This window comes from Pseudorca crassidens, chromosome 7, assembly GCF_039906515.1.
Source record: "Pseudorca crassidens isolate mPseCra1 chromosome 7, mPseCra1.hap1, whole genome shotgun sequence".
In the NCBI taxonomy this organism is placed as follows: domain Eukaryota; kingdom Metazoa; phylum Chordata; class Mammalia; order Artiodactyla; family Delphinidae; genus Pseudorca; species Pseudorca crassidens.
In genome coordinates this window covers 78,594,206-78,608,219 of record NC_090302.1, presented here as the reverse complement: position 1 = coordinate 78,608,219, position 14,014 = coordinate 78,594,206, and the positions used below count along the sequence as shown (strand labels likewise).

The 14,014-nt window shown below is 37.8% G+C and overlaps 1 long non-coding RNA gene across 1 annotated transcript; it reads left to right on the top strand.

Moving 5' to 3' along the window:
- Positions 1 to 8,838: 8,838 nt before the first annotated feature.
- LOC137227092 (uncharacterized) lies at positions 8,839 to 13,467 on the top strand. The gene is made up of 3 exons (XR_010944690.1): positions 8,839 to 8,913; positions 9,825 to 10,330; positions 12,981 to 13,467. It is a non-coding gene; the product is annotated as an uncharacterized lncRNA (long non-coding RNA).
- Positions 13,468 to 14,014: the final 547 nt, after the last annotated feature.

Genomic DNA, 14,014 nt, shown 5'->3' with positions numbered 1-14,014 from the left:
CAAACTCCCAATCCATCCCTTCCCCACCCCACCTCCCCTTTGGCAACCACAAGTCTGTTCTCTATGTTTTTGAGTCTGTTTCTGTTTGATGAATAAGTTCATTTGTGTCATATTTTAGATTCCACATATATGTATTTCATATGGTATTTGTCTTTCTCTTTCTGACTTACTTAGTATGATAATCTCTAGGTCCATCCATGTTGCTACAAATGGCATTATTTCATTCTTTTTTATTGCTGAGTAATATTTCACTATATATATATATGGCACATCTTCTGTATCCATTTATTTGTTGATGGACATTTACATTCCATGTCTTGGCTATTGTAAACAGTGCTGCTGCGAACATAGGGGTGCATGTATCTTTTCAAATTATAGTTTTGTCCAGATATATGCCCAGGAGTGTGATTGCTGGATTGTATGGTAACTCTATTTTTAGTTTTTTGAGGAACCTCCATACTGTTTTCCATAGTGGCTGTAGCAATTTATATTCCCACCAACAGTATAGGAGAGTTCCCTTTTCTCCACACCCTCTCCAGCATATATTATTTGTAGATTTTTTAATGATGGCCATTCTGATCAGTGTGAGGTGGTACCTCATTATAGTTTTGATTTGCATTTTTCTAATAATTAGTGATGATGAGCATCTTTTCATGTGCCTATTGGCCATTTGTATGTCTTCTTTGGAGAAATGGCTATTTAAGTTTTCTGCCCTTTTTTTTTATTGAGTTGTATGAGCTCTTTATATATTTTGGAAATTAAGCCCTGGTCAGTTGCATTATTTGCAAATATTTTTTCCCAGTCCATAGGTTGTCATTTTGTATTGTTTATAGTTTCCTTTGCTGTACAAAATCTTGTAAGTTTGATTAGGTCCCATTTGTTTATTTTTGTTTTTATACTATTGCCTTGGGAGCCTGACCTAAGAAAACATTGGCACGATTTATGTCAGAGAATGTTTTGCCTGTATACTCTCCTAGGAGTTTTATGGTGTCATGTCTTATATTTAAATCTTTAAGCCATTTTGAGTTTATTTCTGTGTATGGCATGAGGGAGGGTGTGTTTTAACTTCATTAATTTACATGTGATTGTCCAACTTTTTCCTCAGGATTGCTTTGGCAATGCTGTGTCTTTTATGATTCCATATAAATTTTAGGATTATTTGTTCTAGTTCTGTGAAAACATCCTGGGTAATTTGATAGGGATCACATTAAATCTGTAGTTTGCTTTGGGTAGTATGGCCATTTTAACAATATTAATTCTTCCAATCCAAGAGCATGGGGTATCTTTCCATTTCTTTGAATCATCTTCAGTTTCCTTTGTTAATGTTTTATAGTTCTCAGCATATAAATCTTTTACCTCCTTGGTCAGGTTTATTCCTAAGTATTTTCTTTTATTTATTTTGGCTGCAATTTTAAAAGGGATTTTTTTTACATTCACTTTCTGATATTTCATTGTCAGTGTAAAAAAATGCAACTGATTTCTGTATTTTAATCTTGCATCCTGCTACCTTGCTGAATTTGTTCATCAGTTTTAGTACCTTTTGTGTGGTGTCTTTAGGGTTTTCTATATATAGTATCATGTCATCCGCATATAATGACAACTTTACCTCTACCCCTTCAGTTTGGATACCTTTTATTTCTTTTTCTTGTCTGAATGCTGTGGCTAAGAGTTCCAATAAAGTGGTGAGAGTGGGCATCTTTGTCTTGTTCCAGATTTTAGCAGGAAGGCTTTCAGCTTTTCACCATTGAGTGTTATATTGGCTGTGGGTTTGTCATAAATGGCTTTTATTATGTTGAGATATGTTCCCTCTATACCCACTTTGCTAAGAGTTTTTATCATGAATGGATGTTGAATTTTATCAAATGCTTTTTCTGTATTTGTTAAGATAATATGTGTTTTTTTGTCTTTTGTTGACGTGGTGTATCACATTGGTTGATTTGTGTATGTTGTGTATGTTGACTCTCCTTGTTCCCCTGGGATGAATCCAACTTGGTCATGGTGTATGATCTTTTTTTATGTGTTTTTGGATTCAGTTTGCTAATATTTTGTTGAGAATTTTTGCATCTATATCCATCAAAGATATTGGTCTGTACATAGAATTGGCTTCATAGAATGTCTTTGGGAGTGTTCCCTCCTCTTCAGGTTTTTGAAGTGTTTGAGAAGGATTCGTTTATGTCCTTTGTGTGTTCAGTAGAATTCACCTGTGTAGCCATCTGGTGCTGGACTTTTGTTTGTAGGGAGTTTCTTTATTACAGATTCTATTGCACTTCTAGTGATTGGTCTGTTCAAATTACCTGTTTCTTCCTGATTCAATTTTGGTGAGCTATGTGTTTCTAGAAACTTGTCCATTTCTTCTAAGTTGTCGAATTTGTTGGCATCTAATTGTTCATAGAATTCTCCTGGGTTTTTTTTTTTTTCTTTGCATTTCTGCAGTATCATTTGTTATTTCTTCTTATTCATTTCTAATTTTGTTTACTTGGATCCTTTCTCTTCTTGGTGGGCCTGGCCAGAGGCTTGTCAATATGGTTACCCTTTCAAAGAACAAGATATTGGTTTCATTGATTTTTTTCTATTGTTTTTTAATCTCTATTTTATTTATTCCCTCTGATCTTTATTATTTCCTTCCTTCTGCTGACTTTGGGTTTTGTTTGTTCTTCTTTTTCTAATTCTTTTAGGTGGTAGGTTAGGTTGTTTATTTGAGATTTTTCATGTTTTTTAAGGAATGCCTGTATCACTATGAACTTCCCTCTAAGAATTGCTTTTGCTGCATCCCATAGATTTTTGTATGGTTGTGTTTTCATTACTATGGAATCATCCCAGGCCCTGGCCCAACCTCCAAGTGCACACACCCACAAAATCCACAGCTGCTAAGGCCAGACCTGTCCCAGCCACAGGAGTACCCATAGTCCACTCAGATGTCTTGCAGACACTGCGTTTACAAAACTGGCAGTGGTGGTATAAACCCACGGATCACATAGCCATGGGGAAAGGGCTCAGTTTTCATCCCCACCTCCATGTGTGGGCAACCCCCTGGCACTTGCGCACTCCCAGAGCTCATAGAGGTGGTGCTGCGCTGGCTGAGAGTGCTTAGAGAGAGAGGCTGCTTGGTGGGCCCTGCCCCTCCCTTCCCAAACTCTTTTAACAATGGCACTTCAGTTCCATGGTGGACCTGAGCTTCTGTGTGCCCCCCTGGTTGCAGCCATACCACACTCCAGTCCCTTCAGGCTGTCTTCATGCAGCCAACCCCAGTCCTCTCCCTGGATCTGTCCTCTGAAGCCCAAGTTTCAGCACTCAGCTCCTGTGTGCACCAGTGGACACACGTCTCAGGCTGGGGAAAGCAGGGCTATGGCACAGACAATCTATGCAGGTCTCTCTCTATTCTGCCTGCCATAAACTGGCTATGTGCTCTCCTCTGAGCCTCTGAAGCTTCCTTTCTGCCCCAACTGATCTCCCTACAGGTGAAGGGGCTTCATAGGGTGTGGGAACCTTTCCTCTTACACAGCTCTCTCCCAGGGGCACTGGTCCTGTCCTGATTCCCCCACTTTTATTTCTTTCATCCTGCCTGGTTACATGGAAATCTCTCCTGCAATTTTGGGTGTCTGAGGTCTTCTGCCAGCGTTCAGTAGGCATTTTGTGAGAGTTTTTTCCACATGTAGGTGTATTTTTGATATATTTGTGGGACGAGGTAAGCTCCACATTTTTCTATTCTGTCATCTTGATTGGAGCCCACATGCTTCTAATAGCAACACACGGGAGTGTCTATCTTGCTTTACACTGGTCTGGATAGAGTATTATATAATTATGCTCTAATTACTGTAGTTAAAAACTGTTATCCCAGTGTTTTCTCCCCCCTCTCTCTCTCTCTCTTTTTATGTCTATTTTCTATGTTAAGATCATCTTCTGTTTTTGTTTTCTTCATTTAAAATTGTCTGTTTATAATTTTTCTTTGTCTAATTAGCTACTGAAGTCTTCTTATTATAACATTTAAGCTCTCTAGATAAGATGTTAATTTTACACATTTTTCCAATTTGCTATTTTCTTTTCATTATGATTGCCTCAGAGGAGTTATTACTCTTATCATTGTTATTACCAGTGCTGCTAGTAGCGTAAAAAATGTTTTTATGTTGTCAAGTCTGTCCATCTTCCATTATGCTGATTTCTAACCTGGAGAGTCATATTTTCTGTAGATGTTTGCTGCATATTCTCAGCTTTAGAGCATTAAAAATGTATTATATTCATGTTAAATCTGAAATCACTGTCAGTGTTCCTATGAGTTAAGAATCTTAAGTTTTTTCCCCTTTCAAATTGTAACCGATTCTCCCAGAACTTTTAATTTACGAATATTTGTTAACCCATTGATTAATGTGACCTCTAACCTTTACAAAATTATTATCTAGAATAAGGGGAGCCCTTTTTAAGCAGACATAATTTATATTTTAGTATTGCTTATATTTCAGCTAAATTTTTCCCTCTGCATATTTTATTCTTATTGATCATAGGGTGATACGTGAGTAAAAAGATAACTCTCCTACCAGCCAGATGAGTTAATGAGCCCTGAAAGTTAATGGAGTAGAGATTCCAGAGCAGTTTAATCACCTTCACATCCATATCTTAAATATACAAAAAAAAGAAAATTGTGAAACATTTAAGAGGCAAGATGTAATCAATCACATGCAACTGATGAACCCAAAGCTAATTTACTTTATGTATTCATAAGTTTCTATAGTTTGTTGCATTCCAGAAGTCTCCTTAGTTTTTTGTTTTTTTTTTTTTTTTTTGGCTGCACCAGGTCTTAGTTGTGGCATGCGGGATTGTAGTTGGGGCACGTGGACTTCTTAGTTGTGGCATGTGGACTCTTTTTTTAAAAAAATAAGTTTATTTATTTATTTTTGGCTGTGTTGGGTCTTCTTTGCTGCACGCGGGCTTTCTCTAGTTGCAGTGAGCGGTGTCTACTCTTCGTTGTGGTGTACAGGCTTCTCATCACAGTGGCTTCTCTTGTTGCAGAGCACCAGCTCTAGGCATGTGTGCTTCAGTAGTTGTGGCTTGTGGGCTTTAGAACACAGGCTCAGTAGTTGTGGCAGGCACATGGGCTTAGTGGCTCTGCAGCATGTGGGATCTTCCCAGACCAGGGCTCGAACCTGTGTCCCCTGCATTGGCAGGTGGATTCTTAACCACTGTGCCACCAGGGAAGCCCCCGTATGTTTTTTTTATCACTTGTAATAAAGATTCTGATTCTATTTTTGACTTTTGACTGCTGACAGCATTCAAGCTCCACCCCTCCCCTTTCCTCTTCTATTTGGACAATCTGATTAGAAAGACTGAATGTTCCCTCCCATGACACCAATGAGAAGTTAAGAACTCCCAAACTCATCCTAGAAGCTTTACCTCCCTGTACCCGCAATCACCATAACACGCTAAACCAGTCATCCCTCCTTCTCTCTCAAACCATATTTGGAAATACCTGGGAGAAAATATTTTCTTGTCTTCTTGGTGTGTGTGTGACATCATCAATATCAGTATCTAAACCAATTTGGGAATCTATCGTACTCCTGTGGGGTGACTACAACACACACAGTTTGATTTCTCTAGTAATGACACAGGTACATTTCTGACCAGTCAGTTGTTATTGCTGATTAGTAAGTCTAAATTACCATTTTTCCAAGCAGTTGGGTTACTTTTTTCTTTTTAATTTAAAAAGTAAGTTTCAACCGAAGAGAAGAATTATAATCATTACATTTACCAATAAGAGCAAATTGGTAAGTCCTTCTTTCTTTCCTTATTTAAGATAAAAATGTCTTAAAAGTCATATAGTTATTTCTTATTTTGTACAAGGAAGAGAGTGGTAGCAACAAAAATAATAGAAAATTGATATGAATGAAGTGAGGAAACAATGAATTATATACAGCCTGTAAACTCATTTGTGGATAACCAGAGAAATCATACATAAGATGAACATAGGTAATTACAAAGAATTTTTGGTGATTTGAAAAAAAGGAAGAAGATACTGACAGTAATGTGTTTTTTATAAAGCCTTTATGCAAAGAAGTGGGCGATAAGAAGAGGGAAGAAAAATTTTTTTTACAGTTCTATGAAATTAAAAATCCTGGGCACATTACCTTAATCTATGATGAAAATAATCTAAAGAAGAAACCTCATTTTCTTTTTTTCTCCTTTTCTTTCCTTCTTTCATTTATTTTTTCCCTTCTCTCTTTATTTTCACATATATGGCCCTTGTTCCACAAGTGACTTGAGTTCACTTACTAGAAAATGCAATATCATAAGATTTGCTGTCTTTAACTTGCTGAAGTTTCCCTCAAAACAATGTCTGTGCTAAATTATAAGGAATTTCAAAATTTAGAAATAAACTTTAAAAGAGTACTTTATTCTTATTTACTGTATCTCCCATAAATAGACAGGAGTGAGCCAAGTACAAATCACAAGACCAATATTCAGAAGCAGAGATTTGAATATAACCAGTCAGATTTCAACTCATCTCTCCTCTTTGAAATTCAGTTTTCAAATATTAGTTCAAGGGTTCTTATCCATATTTCTAGTCATCATCTTCCATTCAGCATCAACACTGATGTGTCTGTCTAGCTATCTATCCCTAGCACTTCATACTGCTTTATCTGAACAAATGGTGTCACTTGGAGAATTTTAGATACAACTATATAAATACATTAACAGTAATTATGTAAGTGAAAGATACCATAACTTAGTTCATTCTTTTCCCTGGTGCCACTGCTTCATATCAGTCTGTTTTTAATTGGGAAAAGAGAAAGTCTATTTTCCCCTTCTCTATTTTTCTTCCTATTTCTCCTAAATCTTCTATGTCTGTTAATTTTTAAGGAACAAAAGCAGTGTTGCCTATGCATATGTGACTCATAAAGTTTAAGTGAAACATCACTTTTGAAAGCTTCATTCAGTGTTTTCTTGAAGACTCTAATTCCTAAAATGCAAACATGATTGTCTGATAGATTTAGAAGGCTGAGAAGTTGAGGAGAGGGTTATTAAAATTAATTTAGTCTTGTGATGTGGTGGCTTTGTTATTGAGCCAAGCTTAATCTGATCAATATCCTCTACTCTAGAGATCAGAAGAAAGTGCCTCATTGTAAGACGTCAAGAAGGTTGGCTCTCTGTAACATTATGTCAGACATTGTCTACATATGTTTGAATCTTCACATACTGTAAACATGGGATACACACACACACACACACACACACACACACACACACACATATATACTGGAAAATATTACATATTTACTTTTAGAAATGTGTTTGATTATTTTCAAATATTTTCTGAAATAAAGTTGTAAAGTTGCCCAGTGGTTTCCATAAGAGAAGATAATTTTTATTTTTGAAAAAATTGTTTTTCAAGTTTTGCTTTCTTCTTTAGATCAAAGGTAGGATATGAAGAAAACAGAGAATTGTATTTCCAAACTGTCATTTAGGTATGAGTCTGAGAATTGTTGATTTTGTAAAATAAAGGAACAAGGGGAATTGGCATGTAGACAGGTCAAAGAAGAATAAATAGGCACCTGCCATACTTTAGAGAATTTTTGAATCTTAGACTGTGAAGTTGTGAAATAATTTTTATCAGTCTTACTTTGGAACCTTATTAACTTTTCTCCTCACTCCACTGCTCAAAGGGCATAGTTATACCTATACTCTGTTGATTGTAGGAAAAACAATTAGTACATCTTTGGAAGGGTGGTGGGTAAGATATTTTAAGGATTACTAAAATGTTCAAACTCTCATTGCATGTTCTAACTTGTAAGAATTGAGCTAAAGGATACAGTGAGAGGGAAAATAACATGTAACATAAATGTTATAATCTTTTTCATATTAAAAATATTTTCATTCAAATAAATTGAAATTTAGATTATTATTCATATACAAATTTCGTATGTATTATGACATATGAAAACATGATATAGTGAAGAAATGAAGGCTCTAAAATTTCACACATGCTGCTTAAAAACTACATAAACACCCCCTTTTTAAGATGAGGACAAGAAAAAAATAATATATATAATAGAATTGTGAAGTTGATAGTATTTGAATAATACAGTCTTTTAATTTTTCTATATAATATTTGCACAATTTAAAATATGTTCTTATATTACTATAATTTTATGTGAAAAAATTATGCCACTCATTTCAGTTTGGTAACTGAGGAAGCTATCTCAGTGATTGAACAGGTGTTTCCTGAAGTGACATGCAGGAGAAACACAGTGGTTTAGGGTATTTCTCACCAGGAGGATAACCTTTCCCAAAGCCAAATATTCATGCATGTCCAAATACAGATGTAGTTAAGGGTGTGATATAAAGTGGGAGTGTGAGAGCATTTCCTTTGAGAAAAATAAATTATTGTTGAGAGGCCATTGGTTTGGTAAACTTAATCTGGGACTGCAAAATTCTGGGGAGTAACTGACAAGATAAAGAAAGCTCCAGAACCCTGGGCAATATTCCTACCCCAGCAGTCATCTGGAGTAAAGGAATATTGGAAGTTGTACACCCATGACGTCTTAGAGGTTTGCAAGAGGACTGTATTCAGCCGAATATCTGAGCATCATTAACAGACCACCTACAGGATCAGTGTGCCCTGCATTGAAAAGCCAGCTGCAGTGAGACACTTTTGAATGAAGAAGCATCTGGAAATTGAGGATATCAGAGAAGCCGCCTACTGATGTAGAGGTGAGTTTTGGGGTATCCCCTCTTGGACAGAGATTGGGCTGATTGAAATAAGCTTTCTAAGAGGAGGAAGGGAGTATAGAAGACTCAGTTCACTTAGTGGAGAAAGGCTGAGTTTATCATTTTCCGTGCAGAGGAGATCAACTATACCTGAGGAAACAGAACCTACAAATAATGACTCTGTAGGAGCTTCAAGTCCACCAGAATTTTCATGAGGTAATTGTGCCATGCATTTGCTCTCTACCTGAATGATGGCTACTGCCTTTTATGTTGGTTTATTTTCTTTCTCACCTGGGACGATGTGGAAAGTGGGAGGTATGATGAGAAATTATCTAAGCCTGAAGAAGGGGAAAATTCAGCCCAGAAAGCTATTGCCTGAAGCGAGGCTGGAATTTCACTTCAACTTCTAAAAGACTGGACTGAAGCAAACATGGATATCTATAGAAATTCTCTTGAGTGGGAGCCATTATGATGAAACCCAAAATTATGCATCATGGGAAATAAATTATAGATAAGTAGGTAGATACAAAGATAGATAGATAGATTTTATTCTGGTTTTAGATCATATCAAGATCTTGAGGCTATTTTCTCAAAGGGTCAGAACAGTCTTAAATGAGGAATCACTCTACTGGGGGGTGGGGGGTGGTAGAATAAGAAGGATGGGAAAAGACACACTTATCTGGGGAGCTTGTGCAGCTCTGAGAGCCAGAGGTGTTTGCTGGATTCAGAAAAGACAGAGGTTAACTGTTGAAGGCAAAAATAACTGTCAGATGGGAGTTGAAAGTGTTAGGAGGGGAACAGAATGGAGCACACATAAGAGTTCCACAGACGATGGCTGCTCTCTTGGAGAAACCCTCATATTTCCAACCTAGTCTGAAGCAGTGTCTGGTCAACAAGGCTCTATGCTCTGGTGAGTTTCCTAGCAGAGGTGTCTGGGAGTAAAGAAGGTAAGAACAAAAGAAAGAAACATTTCTCTTCCCCGCCAATACCAGGTTTTCACCAAAGCTGAAGTGTACATGTAGAAGTCTCTAGCATGGTACCTAATAGTTTGTAAATATTCAGTATCTGTGTGGTTTGTGTGTGTGTGTGTATAAAGATTCACTCATTTCCCATTTTTTTCTTCTTAGCTAACCTGACTACAAGATGATGCCCATACTGTATCTGCTGGAGGTAGCCTGATCAAAAACATTGTAATTGTGGAGATGATTCTTCTTTTTATCTCCTGTAACACCTGTACCTCTCCTCTGTCCAACCATTAAAGGGAGCAGTTACCTACAAATGTACTATATGCAGGTCCAAATGATAAAGAGTACACAGACAACTTAGAGGCAGGATTGAATACACAAGAAGAGTGGTTCTTGGTGTTCTGAGGGGCACTTCGCCTACTCATGTGTGCTGCACATCTTCCACCCCCAAAATGAGACCTATGTGGAAAAAGACGACATTGAGCAAAGGGTACAGATGGAAACTCCCTCTCCCTACAACACATCCTCAGCTATTTTGAGCTCCAAAGTTTAAAGAGAGCAAGAAGACTTGCTTCAGATGGCTGGCACCACTGTCACCATCCCCATCTCAGATTCAGAGAGAGGTGTACAAGAAGGAGAAAAGCAGGTGGTTTTCCATGGGAAGCAAGGTAAGTGCTTAAGCACAAAGAGGCTCATTTTGCACTGGGCTCAGCACACTCGATCATTCCAACAGCGATGCTACTGTGTCTTGAGGGACCAAGTAAACTCTCAGCTTGGGTTTCTCTGGTTTCCTGGGATATTGGAGTTTTCATGTGAATTACTAAGGATAATATAGTTTTACCTAAGGAAGAAATATTTCAGAAATTTATCAAGGTCATCTTGAAGGTGAATCTTAATTACTTCCTATTTTGCATTAGTACCATGAATGCAAAAGTGCTAATAAGCAGAAGATAGGTTAAAAATGAGCTATGGAAAGGAGGATGCTGGAATGTTTGACAAAGCAAATAAAGAGACGTATGGATTATATGGAAACCAGGGAGTATGGCTATGATTTACAAATGGGACTATGGATAGGTAAATTATTCACATCAATCTGGGTGTCATAAAAGATGCTGCAATAAACACAGTAAAAATGTCACTCAGGAATTAAGTGTGGAGCCTCCTTTGCTCTCACAACAGTCTTTCCGCAGGACCATTGCTTACCCATAGGCTATAGGGCTTGGGGCAAGTCACTATAGTTGCTGGCTAGGTTAAATACTGAATAATTTTCTACCAAAAAAAGAGAAGGTAGCAGAAGGTCAAACTTAACAGGATGCAATGGAACAGAAAAACTTGCTACTTAGGCTGTGTGATAAATAGTGTATAATATACTCTCACCCACTTTTGCAGTCATAGTACTAGAAGCTAAGGTTTACCTACTTGAAATTTAACCTAAGAATTTCATTTAGGTGTATATCAACTGAGGCTTCTCCTCATTTGTCCTCTGGGTCCTGGTTTGAGATAGTGATTTCTACTGTCATTATTCCAGGGACACCAGGCACATAAAGAGATAATAAGGGAAGAGGTATCAGTTTAACGAGGAATTAAAATAGTAATGTTCAGGTACAGATGCCCAGGAATCAGTGTCTTTAAAAAAAAAAGAGGGACAGTAGAAACCACTACGATGACTAACGATCAGAGGAGAAAGAGGGTGGAGAGGACAAAGCAGAGAAAAGGGAAAGGGTAGGAAGCAGCCATTCTAGGAGAGAGAAGAAGCAGACACCTCTGGAGGAGAAGTAGGCTTCTGTCTCAGGGCGGAGCTGAGCTGTAACACACACTGAAACAGAGGACGATGGCCACATACACTGAAACAGTGTGAGTCTTGTGGTCTCTTGTGGATCTAGTGTGCAGAGGGGACCAGGACTGGCCTCTCATCATGTCTTGGTAGGAGGAAAGAAAGAGCACTTCTGTTCAATGGCATTTCTGGGGAAGAGAAAATGAAAATAAAAGACGTGTTCTCTCTCTCCTCAGATGATACAGGCGTAGGAAATTAAATGGTAGTGAATGAATAATGCTAAAGCCTAGAAGAGAAAGTTGTACAGAAGTGAAGAGAAGCCCAAGAGCTAAGCCCATAGCAGAGGAGATGCCCACTCTTGCTGGACAATTTGTAAGTCCCTCCTAGGTGGTAAATCTAAGCCCATCTAGAAATCCGATTTCAGCCCAGATTATGGCTCCTGACACTGATGTGAATGCCTGTCCCAGATCAGGCTTTTCCTGGAAAAGTAGAGGCACTGGCTTCCTTGTGGATTTCCATATGCAGGATAAACATGAAATTTGTAGCCTATAGAAATTTATAGCTGCTCAAGGCAATTATTTTTGAGAATATTTGGTTTAAATATTTCTTAGGGTCTCAAAATTAAGGCAGGTTCCCTGGGAGTTTCAGCTGGGTCATTGAGTAGAGAGTTATCTTCTTTGAGTACCTGATTACCATGTGGAAACTCTTGTTCCACATGAAAATACATACACTCTTTTCCCAGCTCTCACAGTCCAAGTACTGTAAGAAACAGTTACTGACAACAAACGAGAGAGGACTGGACAATCTCTTTTCTTTCCATGAGCACTTTCATCTGAGGCAATCTTGAACACCCCTTGAAAGAAAAAAAGAAAAACCCTCACTTGTATTTTGCCTCTTTCAGGGAGTCTTTGAGGATTTCTTAGAGATTGGTCACTGGGAGGTTCACGTTTATATCCTCAAAGTAATGGAAGCCCAGAGACCAGAATGTAGTTGGAACCCAAGAGTGTGGGAGAGGCAGCCTTGAGTTACAGACCCCTGAGCCCTTAGGCTCGCAAAGGCTTGAAGGATCCTGACTTGTGGTGTCCCCCTGCAGTAGCCCTCAGATAGGAGAGAGCCCTTGGTATAACAAGAAGCACAAGGGGCTTAGATTTAGTATTTCCAAGTTGTGTCTACCGTTGCCTGGAGCCAGGAAGAAAGACGCATTGTCTTCCTTGGCAAAGAAGCAATAATATCCCCAAATGGGAAGGAGGCAGCCAAGCTGTCTCAGGGTGAGAAGTCACAGGGTATCCCGGACCTTGTCAGGCCCGAGAATTTGAGCTTCTGAACAGGACATCTTTGAGATAAGCAAATGTGCACTTCGAGTAAGGGCAATCTCTTAACAAAAAAATTCTGTTATTGGCTTCTGCAGGAACTAATTCTCTTAAATGTTAGAAATGCCAGAGTGACCAGATTGAGAAAGGATCAAATTCGTTAGAGTTCTGCCACTAACCCACTTGCTCTATTTCCTTAGTAACACATTTTATCTTTGCAAATTTTTGATACAGGGCTAAGAATGGGAATCTGATCATCCAACAAAAGATCCTGATCTTTAAAGAGGCCATTCTACCTTAGCCCAACTGAGGTCTGTATCTTGAAATCATAAGGTTTCCGAAGAGTAGAACACAAGCCCAGTGTTCAGGTCAAGAGGAAAACAAGAGCTTTGGAATCAGACACACTTGAATAAAAATCCAAATGCTTTCACTTACTATTAGATATCGTGTGATTGTCTTGCTTCACCAGACTTCAGTGTTTTCCTTTGTAAAATGGAAATAATGATGGATACAAGCAATTGTAAAATGTATCACATATATACCCAAAACACTTGACGCTGTGTATTGCATATAGTACATTCCCAAAATGGTGGTTTTATTATTAGTACTTTGCTGTATATCATCTTCCAGATATGGTTATTGTATGTCACAATTCTTTTATGAGTTTTGAGTTAGCAAAAGTATATGGTGAGCTATCAGGGAATCATGTCAGTTGAGCCCTAACCGAAGAATCTGGTAGTGATGGACTTGAAGAAATAGAAACTAAAGTCAGAAAGACTCTTTGTATAAATGCAGAATCCTGTATTATTAGAGGGTAGGTAGAGACAGAGGAATCTACAAGGAGTTCAACTTTAGTACCCTGTAAAGAAATTCAACAGAATTTGTGATGTGGCTAAGTAGAAGATGAGCTCCCTGTCAATAAATGTTCACGTACAGGCTGGATCGCCTCATGGATATTCCCAAACTGAGTAAATGTTAGAAATTGATTTTTAAGCATTTTAATTTATAAATTACACATAATGTCATAACAAACTGACAACTAAGTATACAGTCTAGGGATAATCATTAACATTTTAATTTAGATATGTATTTTGCAAATTATATAATCAGCCTGCACATATTTTCTGAGCCATTTTTAATTCACTGAACATAACACAATATTAAGAGAATTTAACATTATATGAGTCACTTTAATTCCTACATATTATATGAATGCATTTAATCACTGAATGATTATTTTATGCCTTCTCTGTACAACCACCCTCCTA